Raw genomic sequence first — 21,573 nt, 5'->3', positions numbered from 1 at the left:
TTTCTGATGAACTGCTGTTTTTAAGAAAAGATGCTCAGTACTGATTGTGAATCGAACCAACAGAGGTCATGTAGAGTTTTGTTTTTTTTTTTTAATTTTTAATTTTTTATAAACATATATTTTTATCCCCAGGGGTACAGGTCTGTGAATCGCCAGGTTTACACACTTCACAGCACTCACCAAAGCACATACCCTCCCCAATGTCCATAACCCCACCCTCCTTCTCCCAACCCCCCTCCCTCCAGCTACCGTCAGTTTGTTTTGTGAGATTAAGAGTCACTTATGGGGGACGCCTGGGTGGCTCAGTTGGTTAAGCAGCTGCCTTCGGCTCAGGTCATGATCCCAGCGTCCTGGGATCGAGTCCCACATCGGGCTCCTTGCTTGGCAGGGAGCCTGCTTCTCCCTCTGCCTCTGCCTGCCACTCTGTCTGCCTGTGCTTGCTCTCGCTTCTCTCTCTATGACAAATAAATAAAATAAAAAATCTTTAAAAAAAAAAAACAAAAAAAAACAACCCCTCCCAACTTCTCCACAAAATTCCCTCTCTCTCTCTGTTGGAGTAACCTATGATTGTTTCCCGTGGCTTGTTTGTACGAAATTGCAATTCTCCGTTATTCCCAAATAAATTTGTTTTTAAAAAAAAAAAAAAAAAAAAAAAGAGTCACTTATGGTTTGTGTCCCTCCCAATCCCATCTTGTTTCATTTGAGGTCATGTAGTTTTAAAATAAAATTGCTTTTGTTGCTATTCAAACCCCAAATGACACTAGATTTTACTGGTTACAAAAGAGAAGGCCATGAAAAGTCAGAGGGTGGTAATTTACATTGTTCACTAATCTCTCTCATTTTAAAGGATTCCTAGTAGTAGTAGTAGTAGTAGTAGTAGTAGTAGTAGTAGTAGTAGAAGAATAGAGTAATAGTAAAGTCTTTTTTCTCAGCTGGGGTTCCATGAAAGAACTAAATACCCTTAGGACATTTGGACAATCACTGTATGTAAAGAATTAAGTTCTCTCCAGTGCACCTAGAATGGCACTAGGTATGTACCATCCTTAGGAAAATTGAGAAGATACTCCAGTATTCAAGTTCTCTGGTCTAGATGATGAACTTCAGTGGAGAAAGTCATTGTAGTCAGATCCATTTGTTTTTTTTCCTAACTCTCCCACTTGCTAGCAGAGGGATATTGGACAAGTCTTAGTCTCTTAGCTTCTTGACCTGTAAAAATGAGAATAATAATAGTTGCTACATCATAGGCCTGATGTGAGAATTAAACAAATCTTTCCAATCTACCTTTATCCTTTTCTTTGGCTTTAAAAACCCTCTTTGCTGGTTGACTTCCACATATATGTCTTTAGCCCAGACCCCTTCCCTGAGGTCCAGTGTTATAGTTCATCTGCTTATTTCATATTTCATTGACTAATAGGCATCTCAAACTAAATTTGTACAATAAAGAAGGTGTGATTTCTGTCCTCTTTATTTCCCTGAGTCAGCTGTTAGTAATGGCTGGACCATTCCAGTAGTCACTCAGGTCAAAAGCCTAGGTGTCAGTTGTGATTTTTCTCATTTCTTTATACCCTATAACAAGCCCATCAGCAAAACCTCTTGACTTTATCTTTTGACTATCTTTCTAATCTGATCATATATTGTGGTTGTCTTTACCTTATAACTTTGGTCTAAACCACCATTATCTCCTACTTAGGTAATTCCAATGGTGTCTTTTTAAAAATTTTATTTATTTTTATTTTTTTAAAGATTTTATTTATTTATTTGACAGACAGAGATCACAAGTAGGCAGAGAAGCAGGCAGAGAGAGAGGAGGAAGCAGGCTCTCCGCCGAGCAGAGAGCCTGATGTGGGGCTTGATCCCAGAACCCTGGGACCATGACCTGAGCCGAAGGCAGAGGCTTTAACCCGCTGAGCCACCCAGGCGCCCCTCCAATGGTGTCTTTCACTGATTTTTCTCCTTTCTTATTTGGTCTCTGACAGTCTATTCTCCACTGGTAGCTGGAATGATCTTTTTAACTGTCAATCAGATAGACCACTCCTCTGTTTAGTACTTTACAATGATTTCCTTCTGCAGTTAAAGTAACAACCAAATTCCTGGTGTTGGCTAACAAGGTACTACATGTTGTATTTAATCCCTGCCTATCTCTCTGTTCATTCCTTTCCTGCTACACTGAACTCCTTATGATTCTTTGTTCACAACAGAACATTTCCAGGGCTTGGTATTCTTGCTCGGCTTAGAGTGCTCTTCCTTCAGGTCTTTGCACTGTTTCCTCCCTCACATCATTCAAGTGTTTGCTTAAAGAAGAGTTCTCAGAGTTTACCTCTTCAGAGAAATCGTCAGTCATCACACTATAAAAATAAGTGATCATCTTCCCTCCACCCTCCTTGTCTCATTTGCTTTATTTTTTTTTTGCATTTGTGCTTCCTAAAACTTAATGACTTGTCTACTTTTGTATTATTTGTCTTCCTTACTAGAATGTAAACTCCACGAGAGCTTGAACCTATATGTTTTATTCATTCCAGTGCTTCTAAAATTCCCTGGTACATAGTAAGCCAGGAATACAGCTCTAGGAACTTGACCATGGAGTAAAATGGTCTCTATATTAGATTAAATAATTCTACCTTTGTAATGTTTTGTGCCAAATGGAGAACCATGTTTCTTTTTAAAGATTTATTTATTTTAGAGAGAGAGAATGAACACAAACTCGGGAGGGAGGCTGGGGGAGGAAGTAGGAAGAGAGGGAGAGAGAGCATCCCAAGCAGGTTCCAAGTCCCTCACAGAGCTGGATGTGGGGCTTGTTCTCACGATCCTGAGATCATGACCTGAGACAAAATCAGAGTCTGATGCTGGATTGACTGAACCACCCAGATATCCCTGAAGGAGAACTATTAATCAGTTAAACAGCATGAATTTTTTTGCATTGGTTTCTCACATATGAAATGTTAAGATTTAGAATTTAAAACATTGTCAAGAGCATGTAATTGTGCATAGGCTGTGCTAAGTAATATATAAAAAATTAACTTGGAGTTGAGCTCTTGTGGTTCTTGCAGGGTTTGCTTGTTCTCTAAATATAATGGTAGTGATGTTAATAGAATAGTAATATTTCCTCTTACCCTGGAAAGCTATTTGTTCTCACTTTAAGCTCTTGATTTAAAGTCTATGGATTTTGATTTTGGGGATATACATTGTTGTTGTCCAAGTGTTTTGTTTTGTTTTTTCCTTAAACTATAGCAGCATTTTTAGAAGCTCTTTTAAGTTTTGCCATGTTTTAAGACCTTTTGTAGTGTTAGTTACTATACTGTAAAATTGTTGGGTCATAGGCAATGGGCAGTTTTATGTGATACAATTCAAGTAGGCAGCTTTGCTGATAGTATTAGTAATATAGGATAACCTAATCTAGAACTAGAAAGATTATATTGTCTATGTGTTAATATAATTGAAAAGCAGAAGTGTTTTACAGAAGTTATCATTGAATTTTCTTATACAATCAAGTATCCAATCATATGTAATGAAATATGGTCATAGTTTCTCAACATTGTCTCAACATAGTTTCTCAACATTTTCTCAACATTGTTCATTCTTTTAAAAAGAAGAAATGATGGAGAATGATAGATTTATGTAATTTAGTAAAGGTGGTGTGGTGGAGTAGGCAGATGTGCATATAAAGGAATAATACTGGGTAACATTTATTAAACGTTTACTGTGCACCAGATATTATTCTAAGTACTTTTTTCTGTTATTTATTTGTTTATTGAATTAATTAACATGTAATGTATTATTGATTCATCAGTCTTTTTCTTTTTTCTTTTTTTTTTTTTTTTTTTTGGTTCATCAGTCTTATGTAACAGTCAGTTCTCATTACATCATGTGCCCTCCATAATGTCCATTACCCGGTTACCCCATACCCCCACTCCCTTTCCTCCAGCAACCCTCCGTTTGTTTCCTATGATTAAGAGTTCTTAGGGTTTGTATTCCTCTCTGATTTTGTCGTTTTATTTTTTCCTCTCCCCCTATGATCCTCTGTTTTGTTCCGTAAATTCCACATAAGAGTGAGATCATATGATAATTATCTTTCTCTGAAAGTACTTGTATCTATTATTAAACCACAGTTAAATATGGTCGAATTGTTAATTATTTAAACCACATTTTGGGGCACCTGGGTGGCTCAGTGGGTTAAGCCACTGCCTTCAGGTCAGGTCATGATCTCAGGGTCCTGGGGTGGAGCCCTACATAGCGCTTTCTGCTCAGCAGGGAGCCTGCTTTCTCTCTGCCTGCCTCTCTGCCTACTTGTGATTTCTCTCTCTGTCAAATAAATAAATAAAATCTTAAACAAACAAACAAGCAAACAAACCCTATAGTCTTAGAGCTAAACAGAACTAAAAAAAAAAAAAAAAAAAAACAAAACCACATTTAACCTGTTTATTTTGCAGAGAAGGAAATTGAAGTACAGAGAGGTTAAGTAGCCCAAGATGGCACAGCTAGCAGGTGATGGGAACATGAATTAGAATTCTGTAACAAAGGGAGGTGTTGGCAGAACTGTTGGGGGCAGAGTCTGGAAATGGCAAACCTCAATGTGATGGTTTTGGCTGATCTAAAATTCTGTCCCCCTGAGGTACCTGGGTGGCTCAGTCCATTGAGCATCAGACTCTTTGATTTCATCTCAGGTCATGATTTCAGGGTCATGAGATGGAACCCTGTTGGGGCTCTGCATTCAGCAGGGAATTTGCTTAAGATTTTCTCTCTCTCTCTTTCCCCCCATCTCCCTGCCCTCCCTTCTTCCCTCTGCTGTCCCCCTGCTCATGTGTGTGCACATGCTCTCTCTCTCATAAATAAATAAATCTTTAAGAAAAATAAAATCCTATCCAACTAATATTTGGTCAAGACCATTCTACATAGGTGTTGAGGAACTCATTGTGACAGACTGAGTTTAGGTGCCACATGTTGCTTTGAATTCTAAAGAATATTTCTAGGTCAAGGGGCACCTGGGTGGCTCAGTAGGTTAACCCTCTGCCTTCGGCTCAGGTCATGATCCCAGGGTCTTGGGATCGATCCCCAAATTGGGCTCTCTGCTTGGTGGGGAGCCTGCTTCCCCCCGTCTCTGCCTGCCTCTCTGCATACTTGTGATCTCTGTCAAATAAATTAAAAAAAAAAAAATCTTAAAAAAAAAAAATGTTTCTAGTTCTGTTCTGCCAAAGAGGGGAAATAGATTTTAGAAGAGAACAATAATTGTTATAAGGATTGGATATTGTCATAGGAAGGTAAATATTAGTTGATCTTTATGCCCTGGAATATGAAATTTTTCTTGGTAGACCTTGAAACTTAATCATATTAAGGAACAGGTTTACTCTGTAAACTGTCTAGAGTACAATCAGGTAGGGAAATAGTAATGACTTACATTTGTGTGTGTGTGTGTACATATGTCTACACATGTATATATTTGTGTAGTGTATATGGCTTCTAGTTTGCAAAGTATTTGGGTAACCATTTTCTCAGTTGATCTTCATAATACCTCTGTGAGAAAGACAGGGTAGATAATTCTGATATATGACAAGCTTGACAGAGAAGAGGTAGCTTTGAGGAATGAGCCTTTGAATAACCTCTACTTGCTAGACCTTCTTTTATTAGGTTCTCTAGTCATAAAGGAAGTTGCTATTTCTTTGCAAAACTGCCAGTGTATGTGTGAGTGGTGGACTTCCGCATTTTTTTTTTTAAGGTTTTATTTATTTGAGAGAGAACACAAGTGAACGGGATGGGGTGGGGAGAGGGAGAAGCCGACTCCCCGCTGAGCAGGGAGCCCTATTTTGTAGAGCTCAACCTCAGGATCCTGGGATTATGACCCGAGTTGAAGGCAGCTGCTAACTGACTCGGCCATCCAGGTGCCCCTGGACTTTTGCATTGTATGGTGTTATTGGGCTTGATCTCTTAAATAGGTGATTAGAAATTGCTTAATCTGGAAGCAGAAGATAACTTGGCATGATGAATGGGCAAAGGTGGCCTGTTGTAATTGGCATGTTCTTAATGTTATACTGAAAGCCTAGCTGTTTTTAAGAAATGTAATTTAGATTAAAGTTATAGTGCTAATTGCAACCCTCTTGTAATGTTTTTTAAACTAATGTTTTAATGAAAACCTTCTACCACTTAGACTGCAGTAATGTTGATGTTTTTTTGATTGTATTATAGATTAGGATAGAGGTGGAGTGCTTTACTTTTTAGAGGTAAAAAAAGTTTGGTAGCTTCTGAAAAGGCTGGTGTGAATGTATAGCAGTAGTGAAATGCTGATAAAAGTTCAGTAGGTCTCCTGATCCCCTTGTTTATTTTGAAATAGTTTGAATTGTTTTTGGTTAACTTAAATTGGTCTGAGATATTAAGAGGGACTTTTCAGAATTCTTAAAGGTACACTGTAAAAGGGAATAAAGTGAGATGCAAATTCACAGAATCAGTTTACTTTAAAGTAGTTGAGTGATAGAATGTGACTCTGATCTACAAAAATCTAAGGAATTGCTGAATATTTTATATTCTTAAATTCTTTTATCTTTCAGTTCTCTGTTATTTTCTTTTTCCCTGGTGCTCTCTTAAACTGTCTCCTTATCACCACCCCTTCCCTCTTGGTGTGCCATCTGTTGGTTTGGCTCTTTATTTCAGAGTAGGAAGGCAGGAAAGTGTTTTCATACACAAGATAAAACTAGTTCTTTAGGAGCTCAGTGAACTGGTGCACTTATGCAATAAGTCTGCTAATGATAAATTCCAGAAGTACCGTAGGCCACTAGGACTAGAAAGATAGTGATGACTCTGCAATATTGTCTGCAAATTTTTTGTGACTGTTGCTTTATTTAATAAATAGAACTAAAGTATACTGAAACACTATATTTTTTTTCATAGCCATAAATTGGTTAGCTAGAAACAGGCTTGCAAAGAACGGTCATTATTGAAGAGTTAGTGTTAGTGAAATTCATGTCAAATGACTTCTTCTAGCACTTAATAAATATAATTTGATCATGGAAAATTTATATTCACTTATGCCTGACTGTGCATTAGTCTGTTGTGGGAATATGTAGACACTATTTGCAGTCCTAGGCAGGTAATTCAATTCTCAGACAGCATTAAAAAAAAAAACAACACCACCTTTTTGTTACAAAGTATTTTAAACATGTTATTATAAAACAAAGAATAGTATAAAGAGCTTCCATGTCCTCATAACTGAGCTTCAGGAATTATAGGCAGTCTTGTTTCCTCTCTATTTCTTTTCACTACCACTCCACCCCTAATCCTTGGATTCTCTTGAACCAATTCCTAAGCATAGACATATTTTTAATTTGTAAATTTCAGGTATTTCTTTTCATAAAAAGCCTGCTTCCTCCCTCTCTCTGCCTGCCTCTCTGCCTACTAGGTGATCTCTGTCAATTAAATAAATAAAATCTTAAAAAAAAAGGAGACACTTTTCAGTAAGAAAAAAGCAAGAGACATATGTTGTTTGCTTGTTTTATCTTAGCCTGTAAGCATTATACTTTTAGAGAAGCAGTATTAGAAAAGGATTTAAGTCATAATTAATATTTACTATATGTCAGGCACTGTTTTTTTTTTTACCACTGTTTAACATCTTTATGCACTGATGTACTGTTGTTACCTCAGTTTTACGGATGAGCAAATTGAGGCTCACAAATTCAAGGTTACATTGCAGAGTTGGTGACACAGCAGAACCTGGTTCTGAACCTAGGTAGTCTGGCTTCAGAGTCCATGTGCCTTCCCACTACTCTATATTGCAACATATGGCAGATCATAAAATAGAAATCAGATTAAAAGAAGATTTTAACATCTGTTTGGAGGGAACAGACATATTTTCTTTCACTTTCAGGCAGTCAGAGCCATAAGAGAAGAATTGGAGAGCTGGCTCTGTCCTAGTGAAGATAGAAAACGTGGAAACCCGGAAACGATTATCCATAAAAAAGGTATACTTGCCAAAGACATAGATTAGATGTAAGTAGAAGGCTGAGCTAAGAGGACACTGTTAATACCAGAAGGGAATTGGAACTCCAGTAAGACTCCTTTACTTTAGATACGAAATAGGAGTTTAGTTTTTCATGTGCTTATAGTTATAATAATAGTGCACATTAGTGTATTGCATTAAAGTACTTTCACATGGATCCTTTTTTGATCTCTAAACAACTCTGAAAGGGAGATAGGTACTATATTTTCCACAGTAAGATGGGTTCTTGAATTTGGATTTTCTGCATTTTTTTTTAGTAACAAATATATTATTTGTTTTATTATTATTTAGTAACAAATATATTATTTGTTTCAGGGGTACAGGTCTGTGAATCATTAGTCTTACACAATTCACAGTGCTCACCGTAACACATACCCTCCCCAGTGTCCATCACCCAGCCGCCCCATCCCTCCCCCTACTCCCCAGCACCCTCAGTTTGTTTCTTGAGATGAAGAGTCTCTTATGGTTTATCTCCCTGCCTGGTTCCATCTTGTTTCATTTTTTACTTCCCTGCCTCCAGGACCCCCCATCCCGCCTCTCAAATTCCTCATGAGATTTTCTGCATCTTAAAAGCTAAAGTGTCCTAGAGTATATTTGTGTGTGTGCACGCGTGTATGCATATCTATCTATCTATCTATATATACATATATGTATATACACATATATATCACATTGCCTCAGTTTTTGATGAATAAAATATATTAATTAATAGAGTGTGCTTTTGAAATGAGGATTTGGATCAGAAAGAAAGCTGCATTTTAATGAGTGGAAATAATTTTCTCCTAAGTATAAAAGGTAGTATATGCAATTGTAAAAAAAAATTTTTTTTAGACAGCATAGGGAAATACAAAGCAAAAGGTAAAAACCATTCAACTCTGCAGATTAACCACTGTTAAATTCTAATGTGTAGTTCTCCAGATTTTTTTCTACATCTTTATACATATAGGGAGTTTTGTTTTTTTTTTTCAAAATTCTATACATATTGTTTTATAATTTGAAATAGTGTATTCTTTTTTTTTTTTTTAAAGATTTTATTTATTTATTTGAGAGAGAGAGAGACAGTGAGAGAGAGCACGAGCGAGGAGAAGGTCAGAGGGAGAAGCAGACTCCCCATGGAGCTGGGAGCCCGATGTGGGATTCGATCCTGGGACTCCGGGATCATGACCTGAGCCGAAGGCAGTCGTCCAACCAACTGAGCCACCCAGGCATCCCTGAAATACTGTATTCTTTTTTTTTTTTTTTAAAGATTTTTATTTATTTATTTGACAGAGAGAGATCACAAGTAGGCAGAGAGGCAGGCAGAGAGAGAGAGAGAGGAGGAAACAGGCTCCCTGCTGAGCAGAGAGCCCGATGCGGGACTCGATCCCAGGACCCTGAGATCATGACCTGAGCCGAAGGCAGTGGCTTAACCCACTGAGCCACCCAGGCGCCCCTGAAATACTGTATTCTTAAAGAGACTATAGAAGCTTGGTCTTTTGCCTCTACCATGGTAAAAGGGTGCATGCAAGACGACTGGCATAAAATGGTAATATCCTAGGCAGACTGGGCTGTATAGCTATAGCACACACATACTTTCATGGCTGACCTGTTAGTAAAGGCTGGGCGAATCCTGATTGGGATTAGGTTAACTGAAGGTGGCAATGAGTAGTATAAAGCTTCATTTTATTGTAGAATTGGTGGGGGCACTTATTTTCACATTATAGTGGATGAAAAGATAAGTAACTCAGACCTTAATGTTCAGGTAAGCATTAAGAAGAATAAAGCGTGGCTCTTTTGGAGCATTGTATTATATGGGCTCTTTTATTTTTTATTTATTTATTTATTTATTTTTTTTTCTGTGAAGATTTTATTTTATTTATTTGACAGAGAGAGATCACAAGTAGGCAGAGAGGCAGGCAGAGAGAGAGAGGAGGAAGCAGGCTCCCTGCTGAGCAGAGAGCCCGATGCGGGACTCGATCCCAGGACCCTGAGATCATGACCTGAGCCGAAGGCAGCGGCTTAACCCACTGAGCCACCCAGGCGCCCTATATGGGCTCTTTTAGTGTGTATGAGTGGGTGTGTATAAAACCATCTGATTATCTGCGCTTTTGGAGTAGTAGGGAGAGGAAAGGAGTCTGTTGTGTTGTGGAATTTTTTTAAAAAAATATTTTATTTATTTATTTGACAGAGATCACAAGGGGTATACCTATACCTCAGGGGTATAGGTCTGTAAATCGCCAGGCAGAGAGAGAGGCAGGAAGCAGGCTCCCCGCTGAGCAGAGAGCCTGATAAGGGTCTCCATCCGAGGACCCTGAGATCATGACTTGAGCCGAAAGCAGAGGCTTTAACCCACTGAGCCACCCAGATGCCCCTGTGGAATGGTTTTGTACTTGAAGTCAGTTCTCCAGCAGATCTTGCTTTCTGTATTATTGATGGCATCTAGTAATTTGCTTTGTTAATCACTCTCTTTGCCCAAGCAGATTTTGGGGGTGGTCTTATTTTAAAAATAGTGTTCTTTTTGAGGATTGGGTTATATTTTATTTACATCTCTCAGTATTTTCTTGTTGGTTCTAAGTTGATGGTAATACTTAAAATTTTAGCTAGCTAGGATCTTTTCCTTTCTATATGGTTTTAAAATATGCTTGTCTAAGGGTGGCTGGCTGGGTCAGTCAGTAGAGCATGGAACTCTTGATATCGGGTCATGCTTTTGAGCCCCATGTTGGGGGTAGAGATTACATTATAAAAGTAAAATCTTAAAAAAATAAGCTTAAATATAGTATTGCATTAAATTTGTTGATCAATTTGGAGGAGAACTGATATTTGCATATGTAGTCTTCCAATCTAGGAACATAGTATATTTCTCCATTTATTTAGATCTCCTTCGATTTCTTTCATCTGTGTGTCTTGTAATTTTTAGCATTTAGGTCCTTTACATGTTTGTTAGACTTGAGCTTAGGTATTTCATTAAAATTTAAAAGAAAAATTTTCTAACAATATTTTATTTATTAGAGAATGTGTGAGCAAACATGAGTCGGGGGAAGGGCAGAGACACGGAGAAGTGGATTCCCCACTGAGCAGGGAACCTGATGTGAGGCTTGATCCCAGGACCTTGGGATCATGACCTGAGCCTAAGGCAGATGCTTAACCAACTGAGGTACCCAGGCGTTCCTCATTAAAGTTTTTTTTCCATTAAAAAATGTTTTAAACACTTCATATCAAAATATAGATATACAGAAGTGTATGTATAATAAACTTACAGCTGGGTTAGTTCCGCAGGGATGGATTTATTTTCAAATTCTTGTATTTTCTGTCAGTCTGAGAGATTTTTAGGAGGGAAGAAGGATTGAAGATGAGGAATAAGACAAGCTTTCTTTTCGTTTCTTTCTGAGTCAGGTCTTCATAGTGTGACTTCATTGTTTTGTTTATAAGTGAATTCTTAAGACATAACACATATTCAGATAGCTAAACTCACTTCTAAATCAATTTTGTTATGTGGATTTTCCCTGCTGTAATTTACACCCAGTCATGTTGTAATAGAGTTTTTCCTAGATATAGGAATTCATACTGTTTTAAAACAATGAATATGTGGGTTGAAGATTTAAGAGATGGAAAGTTATGCCTTCTCTTTTCCTTTTTTTTTTTTTTTTTGAGCCCAAGCTATTCCCTACCTTTTAGCTTCCTTTGTGCAGTTTGTATAAAGCACATACTTAAGTAAACTTGTCATCTTGCTGTCTCGCTTTTATTTTCCTTCTAGGAAAAATAGGCAACTTAGTGTTATTATTTATGGGAGTTTTTTTTTCTGCTTTTTGAGTAAGACTTCAAATCTAACTCTTGAATTTATAGAGATATCACTGTAATTGCTTAAAGAAAAATGATTTATGTAGCAAGGAAATTAAACATGAGATTTGCTTGCTATGGATACTCCTGGGAATAAATGAATTTATTACATATGCTCCATCAGGAGGGACATGGTTAATTATGGAAAAATAATACTCATTATTTAACTCTATTGTAGACTTTTTTGGTAAAAGATAATCTTTTTTCTTTCTTCTTTATGTCATTGGGGTTCAGTTGTTCCTGATCAGTTCCTCCCCAGACTTTTATTTAGAAAATTTCTCAAATCTGTGGAAAAGTTGAAGAATAGTACAGTAAACACCCATGTACTTTTCACCTTGTTTCAAAAATTGTAACATTTTGCTGCACTTGCTTTTTTCTTTTCTCTTAACACACACACACGCACACACACACACTTTGTTTTAAGTGAGAGGAGGTTATAGTCACCAAGATACTTGCTCTGCATACTTCGAGTATATGTCTCTTAAAAATAAGGATATCCTTTTTTTTTTTTTTTAAAGATTTTATTTATTTATTTGACAGAGAGAGAGAGATCACAAGTAGGCAGAGAGGCAGGCAGAGAGAGAGAGGGAAGCAGGCTCCCTGCTGAGCAGAGAGCCCGATGCGGGACTCGATCCCAGGACCCCGAGATCATGACCTGAGCCGAAGGCAGCGGCTTAACCCACTGAGCCACCCAGGCGCCCCAAAAATAAGGATATTCTTCAACACAGCTTCATACCTTGGTCATACCTAAGGAAAATAACCTGAATTCATTATCATCTGATATGAAGTATTTTTTGTAACTTTTTTTCTGATCAGATGCAGTCACATTGGTATATTGCTTTTAGGTTTTATTTCTCTTTAGTCTCTTTTAATCTAGAACCATCCTCTGCCTTTTTTTTTAAGTGACATTAACTTTAGTGAAGAATCTAAGCCATTTGTCTTATATAATGCCCTGCAATCTGAATTAACTGATTGTTTCTTTAAGATTGTATATTCAGGTTAAATATTAATTGCATGAGCACTGTATAGATGCTGTGTACTTCTATCACCTCAGGAGCACTTAATGCCATTTTTTCCCCCATTTTAGGTGATGCTAATTTTTAAAAATTAACATACAATGTATTATTAGCCCCAGGGGTATAGGTCTGTAAATTGCCAGGTTTACACTTCACAGCACTCACCATAGCACATACCTTCCCCAATGTCCATAACCCAACTACCCTCTCCCTAACCCCCTCCCCGCCCCCCACCGGCAACCCTCAGTTTGTTTTGTGAGATTAAGAGTCTCTTATGGTTTGTCTCCCTCCCAATCCCATCTTGTTTTATTTATTCCTTTCCTACTCTCCAAACCCCCATGTTGCCTCTCAGCTTCCTCATATCAGCGATATCATATGATAATTGTCTTTCTCTGATTAACTTATTTCACTTAGCATAATACCCTCTAGTTCATCCATGTCATTGCAAATGGCAAGATTTCATTTCTTTTGACGGTTGCATAGTATTCCATTGTATATATATACACCACATCTTCTTTATCCATTCAGGTGATGCTAAGTTTGATCACTTGTTTAATGTGGTGACTACTGCTAGATCACCTCATTGTAAATGCACATTTTTTTCCCCCTTTGTAACTAGTAAGTAATCTAGGGGTGGTATTTGAGATTGTTTGAAAATAATTTCTCCCACAACCTTTTCCAGTGGCATGTGTGGGACGAGTATCCTTACATGGATAATTCTTCTCTTTTTTTAATAAAAAAAATTCTTAATATATGTACATAGTAAGAAACTCACATGATAACAAAGGAGGTCCCAGCAAAATGCATGTGTCCCATTCATGTTCTATTTCCACTTTCCAATTTTTTCTAGAATTAACTGTTACCAGTTTCTTTGTTTCAGAAGTTCTTAACCCCTCCAGTCATGCATTCATATATATTATCTCATTTTTATCTTTTTACACAAATGGAGATACTACAGAGTTTCTAAATCTTTTTTTTTTTTTTATTATAGTAAAATAACATCATTTGAGCCATTTGTGAAGTATACAATGCACTGGCATTAAATGTGTTTATAATCTTGTTTAACCATCACTGCTGTCTATATCCAAAACTTTTTCATCATCCCCAGCAAAAACTCTGTATCCATTAAAAAATAATTCCCTCTACCTCTCCCCCACAGCCTCTTTTGTACTTTATCTGTGAATTTCCCTATCTCTGGTGCCTCATAAAGGGGGAATCATAGATTTGTTCTTGTGTCTGGCTTGTTTCACTAAATACAATGCTTTCAAGGTCCATCTGTGTAACATATATCAAAATTCCATTTCTTTTCATCACTGGGTAATATTCCATTGTATGTAAATCTGTATATTCCTCTGTATATCTATATGTAACATGTTTTGTTTATCCATTCATCTGTTGATGGACATAGGGTTGTTTCTGCCTTTGGGCTATTGTGAATAATGCTGCTGTGGACATGGGAATATGAATATCTGTTTGAGTCCCTCCTTTTAGTTTCTTTGGATACATACTTAGGAGTGGAATTTCTTGGTCTGCATCTTAATGTATTTTTAACATAATATATCATGGTTATCATTCCAATTTAATACGTTCCTGATAATTATAGGTCTTTCTCATTCATTTTGTTGATTACTTTGATTCCCAGTGTATGTGTATAATTCATTTAACCCGTTTCTTCTTTGTCATCTTTAGGTTGTTTCCCCTTTTTGTTTTTTACCTTTTTTCTCTTTCTGCTATTCTGAACAAGGCTGCAGTGAAGGGGATATTCTTACTTTAAGCAATGTCTTATTTTTTAATTAAAACTGCAGTGTGAAAATACTGATTGAGCCTAGTCTTAGTAAGTATACCTTTTCAGTATCCTTAAAATTTATCTTCTCACAAACCAGATACTTATTGCTCTTCTGTTTTAGGCCCTCATGTTTTAACTCAGCTTTTATGGTGTCGGTTGTGTCTTGTCTACTTTGTCCTTCTCCTCATTTCCTTAGTATTATCCCTAGTTCCTGCTGGATAACTTTGTTATGCAACGTTGTCATGTTGTATTGTAATTCTTCACATATCCTTGTCCTCTTCTGGGTTCTGAGTCCTCTAGGAGGCTGTGCTTTGTATGTAGCTGACCTTCCTACTATGGAGAAATTTGCACATTCTTGTCAAGTTCCTACTACTAATAAACTGAAATGCCTTTGGTAAAAATTAACATACAGTTACAGAGGTTTTTTTTTTTTTTTTTTAATATGCATATAGGACTGACCTTAGTTCATTAGTGAAGGTGGTTCATTTTGGATGAAGAGAGAAAAAAGTTACTTTGAAACTTGTTAACATTTGGTACTATTAAGCCCTCCCCTATATATCTTTTGATACCATTAGAGCTTTCATATAGTCTTTCTTTTTTTTTCATATAGTCTTTTAAAGTTTTTTTTTCTCCTCAAGATCATATTCATGTATTCTGAGATTGTGTGAGGAGCTAGCCATACTACCCTTTTCTTGCATTTTAGCTATGTCTCCATTTTTTATTTTAGGAGCCTCATAAGAATGAGTTCTTTTTTTTTTTTTTTTAAGGATTTTTAAATTTATTTGACAGAGAGAGTGTACACGCAGGGAGAGCAGGCAGAGGGAGAGGGAGAAGCAGACTCCCGGCTGAGCAGAAAGCTTGACGCAGGAATTGATCCCAGGACACTGGGATCATGACCTGAGCCAAAGGCAGACGCTTAACGACTGAGCCACACAGGCACCCCAAGAATGAGTTCTTGAAATATAAATTGGATATGTCATTGGGAATTCAGTGAGGACAAATATAGCAGAAGATGTTACGATTGACATGACTTAGTCTTTAGATGCCAGCACATTGATGGTTCTAAGGAAGGGGGAGATTTTTTTCTACAATTTATGATGAAGACCACTGGCCTTTTTATGCCTCTCAAAAATCTATTGTTGTTGAAGTGTGTTGTCTGGTTCATAGCCTCTAGTCAGCTGCAACTTAAAGGCATCCTGCATGTGCTGATTCTCTTTGTATTTCTGGACTAATTTTATCTATTTGCATAACAGCTTATTGAACTTGGCAAGTAGTATAACTTGTTTTACTCTTTTGTTCCTGAAGATTCTTTCATTTAAAAGTGCATTGATCCTAAAAACTGCCCAAGGTTGCTAGTGGACATAGTTTGAAATCATTACATTGAAAGCAGAATCATTAAATACATAGTTAATTTGCTTATAGCTAGTTACTACAAACTTTTGGTAGTAGAACATTGTAGTGATGTATTTTTGTTTATTGCATTCTGCCAATGAGAGTTACTGTATTTCTAATATTATACTAAGTTATATGATGGAATATAGAAAGAAGGAACTTTAAATAGTTCAAATTATTTCCCTTTGGGGGATTTGTGGTGAACAATTGGAGTGTATACAATGTAATACCAGCATTTATTTTTACAGTTTTCAAAGTATTTCATGTAAGAGACATGGAAATTCCAACATGGAAAAGATAATTTGGATTAAGGGTATTAGAACAGGCTTAATTGTGTGTGTGTGTGTGTGTGTTGGGTGGGGGTGGTGGTGGTAGGAACTGAATTAATACCTGAAGGAAGTATAGGATTTGTTAGGTAGAGAGGAAGGGTGAGCATTTATGGGAGCAGCAGCATGACTAAGGGTGCAGAGGTAGGGATGAATACATTCCAACTTATTGATGGTAAGGATTGGGAGGGATGCCTGCCTGACAAGAGCAGAGGACTACTGAGGAGATTTGATAGGTTGTAGGGAATAGTGGATTGTAAGCCTTGGAAGCAGAGTGGAGAATTTTAAGCCCAGGGAGCTATATATCACTCAGGGCCCTGGCAGGAAATAAATAGAGTAGTTATTGAGGTTTGGGTAGAGTTAAAGAAAGCAACAAAAGATAGTGAAGTTCCCAAGGTCCAGCATTATCTGGAAGCCACTGATACTTTTAAGCCAATGGGGCCAAGAAGAGGAAAACTGAAGCCTGATGAGAGCGGAAACAATGAATGCCACGCTAGTGGATAGCACCTCTGGCTGTAGAGGAAAGGGTTCTGAGGTGGGGAGGGAGCCAGGGAAATAAGGACCACTTTCTTTTTCTTCTCATTCTCTGATTTCTTTCTAATGCCTCTCATTGGCCTGACCCACCTAGAAACCAGGGGAGTTTGGACAGTGTAATCCCAGAGGTCAGCCTCAAAAGGTATAAAGCAGAGGGAAGATAGAAGGAAGGATAGAGATTAAGTTTGTGTGGGGAGATTGGGGTCAAACAGAGAATGCCTAGCTCAGAACCCATTTTATTTATTTATTTTTTTAAGAGTTTATTTATTTATTTGGCAGTGATCACAAGTAGTCAGAGAGACAGACAGAGAGAGAGAGAGAGATGCGGAAAAGCACCCTCCCTGCTGAGCAGAGAGCCTGATGTGGAGCTCCATCACAGGACCCTGAGATCATGACCTGAGCTAAAGGCAGAAGCTTAACCCTGAGCCACCCAGGTGCCCCTGGAACCCATATTAAATTACTATACATGTGCAAGCAGATTAGTGTTATATTGAAAATGCTCTTGTAGGAAGATTTGGTTTAGTGGATTTTGAGGATCTTCTTAAAAAAAATCTCTTTCCAGGCAAAGTTTCAGCTTATAACAAAAAAGTCAGAAAGCAATCTCTTGTTCGATTTATCCTTATAGCCGCCCCCCCCATGGGCTATGTACTTAAAAAAATTTTTTTTATAGCCTCATTAGATCAGAATTCATCTATTACAGAGGGTTCCTGAGTCTCTGCAACAAGAGAGGTAGGATGACAGGAGCTTAAAGGAACAAAAGAGGGACAATACAGAGTACCAGTTTTGAAAAGCTTAAGTCTGGTGAATGGGTTAGTGTTAATGAAGACAAGTGCATAAAGAATGAATCAGGCAGAGGGTACAAATGTTATAATATGTGTAAACAAAGTGTTAATGAGAATTGAGTGTTCCAAGGAGGAAGTGATGAATTCTGTATTGGTGAATAAAGTGATTAAAACAGGAAAGACTTTATGGAGGAACTACTTTGAGATAGGCCTTTGAAGGAGAAATAAGGGTTGTGACAGGTAAAGATTAGATAAATGAGAGTAGTCCGTTACAAGGTATATAGCATGCACAAAAGCACAGAGGTGGGAAGTGTTTGGCTTTTTCAAGAGAGGGATTTATTTAGGGGAGTTGTGGAAGATGAAATTGTAAGGCAAACTTGGCTCCCTCTGGATGGACTTAAGCCCCCAGCAATGGCTTGTATTCAATTTCAAAGGAAATGGTAGAGCCATTGACTTCTTTATGGGCAATGATGAACTGGTTAGACCTGAGCTTTAAGGTTAATCTAGTAGAAGGAGGTGGCAGATACAGTGGAATGGGGAGACTTCTTGGGAGCCCATTGCAGTTTCCCAGGACAGATTATAAAGGCAGGGTGGGACCAGTGGGAGTTTTTTAAAAGAGTCTGAAGAGTGAAGGAAAGGCCTTAGTCAAAGATTATAGGACCATTTTGACTCTGGGTACTTGGGTGATGTATCAGTAGGAGCTGGTTTTATAAGGTATTGTAGGGGAGAGGGAAGGGAGCATGAGGAGTTAGGGAAGCTGGAAGTGATGGTGAAGTTAATTTTGGATATGGTGAATTGAGGGTGGGAAGCGATGACATTGTATTGAGCATCAGGCATTTGAAAACAGATTGCAGAGGTGCTGGCCAGAGGCATGTATTTGGGAGTATCTGTGTAGTGATAATGAGTTAAGCTTTAGCACTGAACAGAAATGGTTGATATTTAAATAAAGAAAGAAAGAAAGAAAGAAAAAAGAAAGAAAAATGAACAAATATTATAAAGAAAAAGAGGTTTCTGAACTTTAGGGCATTAAGTGGACAAGAGAAGGCCAGAGTATGTAAATTACTATTATTTGTCTGTTTATTCATCTGTTGATGGACATTTGTATTTCTAATTTTTTACTATTATGAATAAAGCTGCTTTGGACTTGGAGGTATATAAGTTTTTATGTGGTCATGTGTTTTCATTTTTCTGGGCAAATTTCTAAGGAGTGATATTGCTGCATATATAGTAAGTACGGTATGTTTAGTTTTTTATAATTAACTGCCAAACAGTTTTCAATTTTACATACCACTAGCAGTTTATGGGAGTTCTAGTTGCTTCACATCCTCAGCCATACTTGGTATTGTCTGTTTCTTTAAATTTAGCTACTTTAGTGCGTTTGTAAATAGTATCACTATAGTTTTAATTTGCATTTCTCTAATGATGAATATTGAGCATCCTATTTATGCTTATTTAGCCACTTATATAACTTTGGTGAAATGTCCAAATTTTTTGTCTATTTAAAAAAATTATGTTTTGTTGAGTTGTAAGGGTCCTTTTTCTGTATTCACAAGTCCTTTGTTAGATACATGTTTTGCAAATAGCTTCTTTCAGTTTGGTGTTTGCCTTTCATTTTCCTAACAGTGCTTTTTGAAGAGCAAAACTTTAATTTTGATAGAGTCTAGTGTATTGATTTTTTTGAGTCCTATTTAAGAAGTATTTGTCTAATCCAGGGCTACTAAGATTTCTTTCCTGCATTTTCTTCTGAAGATTCTTCCCCACCTTCCACCCTCCACCCAGAGAGAGACTGCTCATTTGTGCTTGGGGGGGTTGCGGTGCAGAGGGGGAGGGAGAGAGAATCTTAAGCAGGCTCCACGCCCAGCATGGAGCCCGATGCAGGCAGGGCTCAGTCTCAGGATCCTGGGATCATGACCCGAGCCGAAATGAAGAGTTGGTCACTTAACCCTTTGAGCCACCTAGGCTTCCCTCTTCTAGAGAGTTTTATGGTTTCAGCTCTTACATTTAGGTCTGTGAACCATTTTGAGTTGATTTTTGTATATGTTGTGAAATTAGGGTTGAGGTTTTTCCTATATGTATTTACAATTGTTTTGGCACCCTTTGTGAGAGGTTATCCTTTCCCCATTAAACTGCCTTGGCACTTTAGTTAAAAATTAATGGGGCCATATATGTGTGGGTCTGTTTCTGGACTTTCAGTTCTGGTCTGTTGATCTGTCTTGATACCAATACAGATGTCTTGATTACTGTAGCTTTATAATAAGCCTTAAGGTCACACAATGGAAATTCCTCAGTTTTGTTCTCTATCAAAATGGTTTTGCTCTTCTCAGTCCTTTGCATTTCTATCATGCAGATTTCTGATAAGGACTGTGAAAATTATTTTGTTGTTTTACCCAGTTGAAATTTAATGACTTAGTGATCTTGAGAGAGTGGCTGGGAGGAATGAATTTTATCATAGCAACAGGACTGAGAATGAACTGAGTTGGCAATTGATTGATTCAAACCTTCTGAGGTTTTGAATTTTCTAAAATTGAGAGTGATCTAGCACTTGTGAAACCACCATGTCAGTGGAAAGAGGCAGCATGATTTGGTAGTGGTTAAGTGATTGGGTATCAGACTGCTCTGGTTTGAATCTTTACTCTATCAATTGCTGGCAAGGTGACCTTGGGCAAACTATATTTGGCCTCCCTGTGCCTCCATTTCCTTTCCTTGCAAATCAGAATAATAAGAATACTTATTTTGGAGTTGTTCTGAGATTAAATAAGGTAATACATGTAAAGGTAATACATGTAAAGCACAGTGTTCAATGTGCTCATGAATGTTAGTTACTATATTGCTCTATTCAACTAGAGAGTGTTAGAAAGCTTCATAATTTGATAAATTCACTTGGAGGTACTATTTAGTCTACCCCCGTGCTCAAATCCTTCACTGTGCTTCATTTATTTCAGTTTTAGAAAGGTAGTGGTAGTGCTATTTGGTTTCTTTTCCAGTCCTTTCATCGTTTTTTCCAACCCTACTTTTCATTGGTGAATTTGGTAATTTATGTATGTAATTAAATCTGGATTTGTGCATTGGACCATGAATGGAAAAAAGAACAATTGGCTTTTAGTGGTATAAATCATTGCTGTAAATTAAACAAAACAAAACAAGACAACAGCAGTTTTTTTTTTCTTTGCCAGCGTTTAGCTGGTTCATCAGGATTGTGAATTGGTGGTTCTTGAATACAAGCGAAAATCCATTAGTTTGATTTGATTTTGTCTGTAGTTCTTTCCTTGCTGAATAAGCAGGTCTGCTTTCTGGTTTATTTAACTAGTTCTCGTTATTGATGTAGCAAAACAATTTGCCAGCAAACTCAGCAGGTCTCTTCTTTTTCTAAGTATGCTCACTTTGTAAATAGGGATAATAACCAAAAAAAAAAAAAAAAAAGCTTTTCCTTCTTATCAGCTGTTTAATTTTGTGCGGCTAAACACTGAAAATTTCTTTGATTTAATGAGAGCCAAAATCAGTCAGCCTAATGAAGCCCTCTAGAAAGGAAGCACTTGGGGCTTGGGTGGGGAAGGCTGGATCACCCAAGCCCCAAGTGCACTTAATTTTCAGTTGGAGTACTTTCCAGATGGGCTGTGTTCCTCCTGCACTTCTTTGATTAATGCTTTTGATAAATATCCTTACTGGTGTCTTTCTTTTATGAATCTTTAAATTCACTAATTTAGAACTTCATAAATTTATTTAGGTACGGATGTGGCAGAGGAGCGAATGACAAGTTCAGATTTCAGCATGTTGAATTTAAGATTCCTTTGGAACATCTTAGTGGGTATATCATGTTAGCAGTGGATATTCAGGTCTGGAGCTGAGGAGAGAGTGTTTGGACTATACTCATTAGCATATGAGAGGTAGATGAAAGCCTTGGGAGTAGCTAGAATCACTCCAAAAATTATATACAGTGAGA

The 21,573-nt window shown here is 37.4% G+C and overlaps 1 protein-coding gene across 9 annotated transcripts in view; it reads left to right on the top strand.

The window, feature by feature from the left end:
• The window catches only part of HERC1 (HECT and RLD domain containing E3 ubiquitin protein ligase family member 1), a 186,960-nt gene that overhangs the window by 7,703 nt on the left and 157,684 nt on the right, over positions 1 to 21,573 (top strand). The window contains exon 2 of one of the 9 annotated variants that reach the window (XM_013059541.2): positions 7,850 to 7,943. The exons of the other annotated variants lie outside the window; for them this stretch is intronic. The gene's annotated coding sequence lies outside the window, so the exon portion shown is untranslated. The remainder of the gene's footprint in view (positions 1 to 7,849; positions 7,944 to 21,573) is intronic. 9 annotated transcript variants of the gene reach the window in all.

This window comes from Mustela putorius, unplaced genomic scaffold, assembly GCF_011764305.1.
Source record: "Mustela putorius furo isolate JIRA1106 unplaced genomic scaffold, ASM1176430v1.1 tig00003896_pilon_pilon_pilon, whole genome shotgun sequence".
NCBI lineage: Eukaryota > Metazoa > Chordata > Mammalia > Carnivora > Mustelidae > Mustela > Mustela putorius.
The sequence above is the reverse complement of the archived record's forward strand: the minus strand, read 5'-3'. Positions and strand labels throughout refer to the sequence as shown.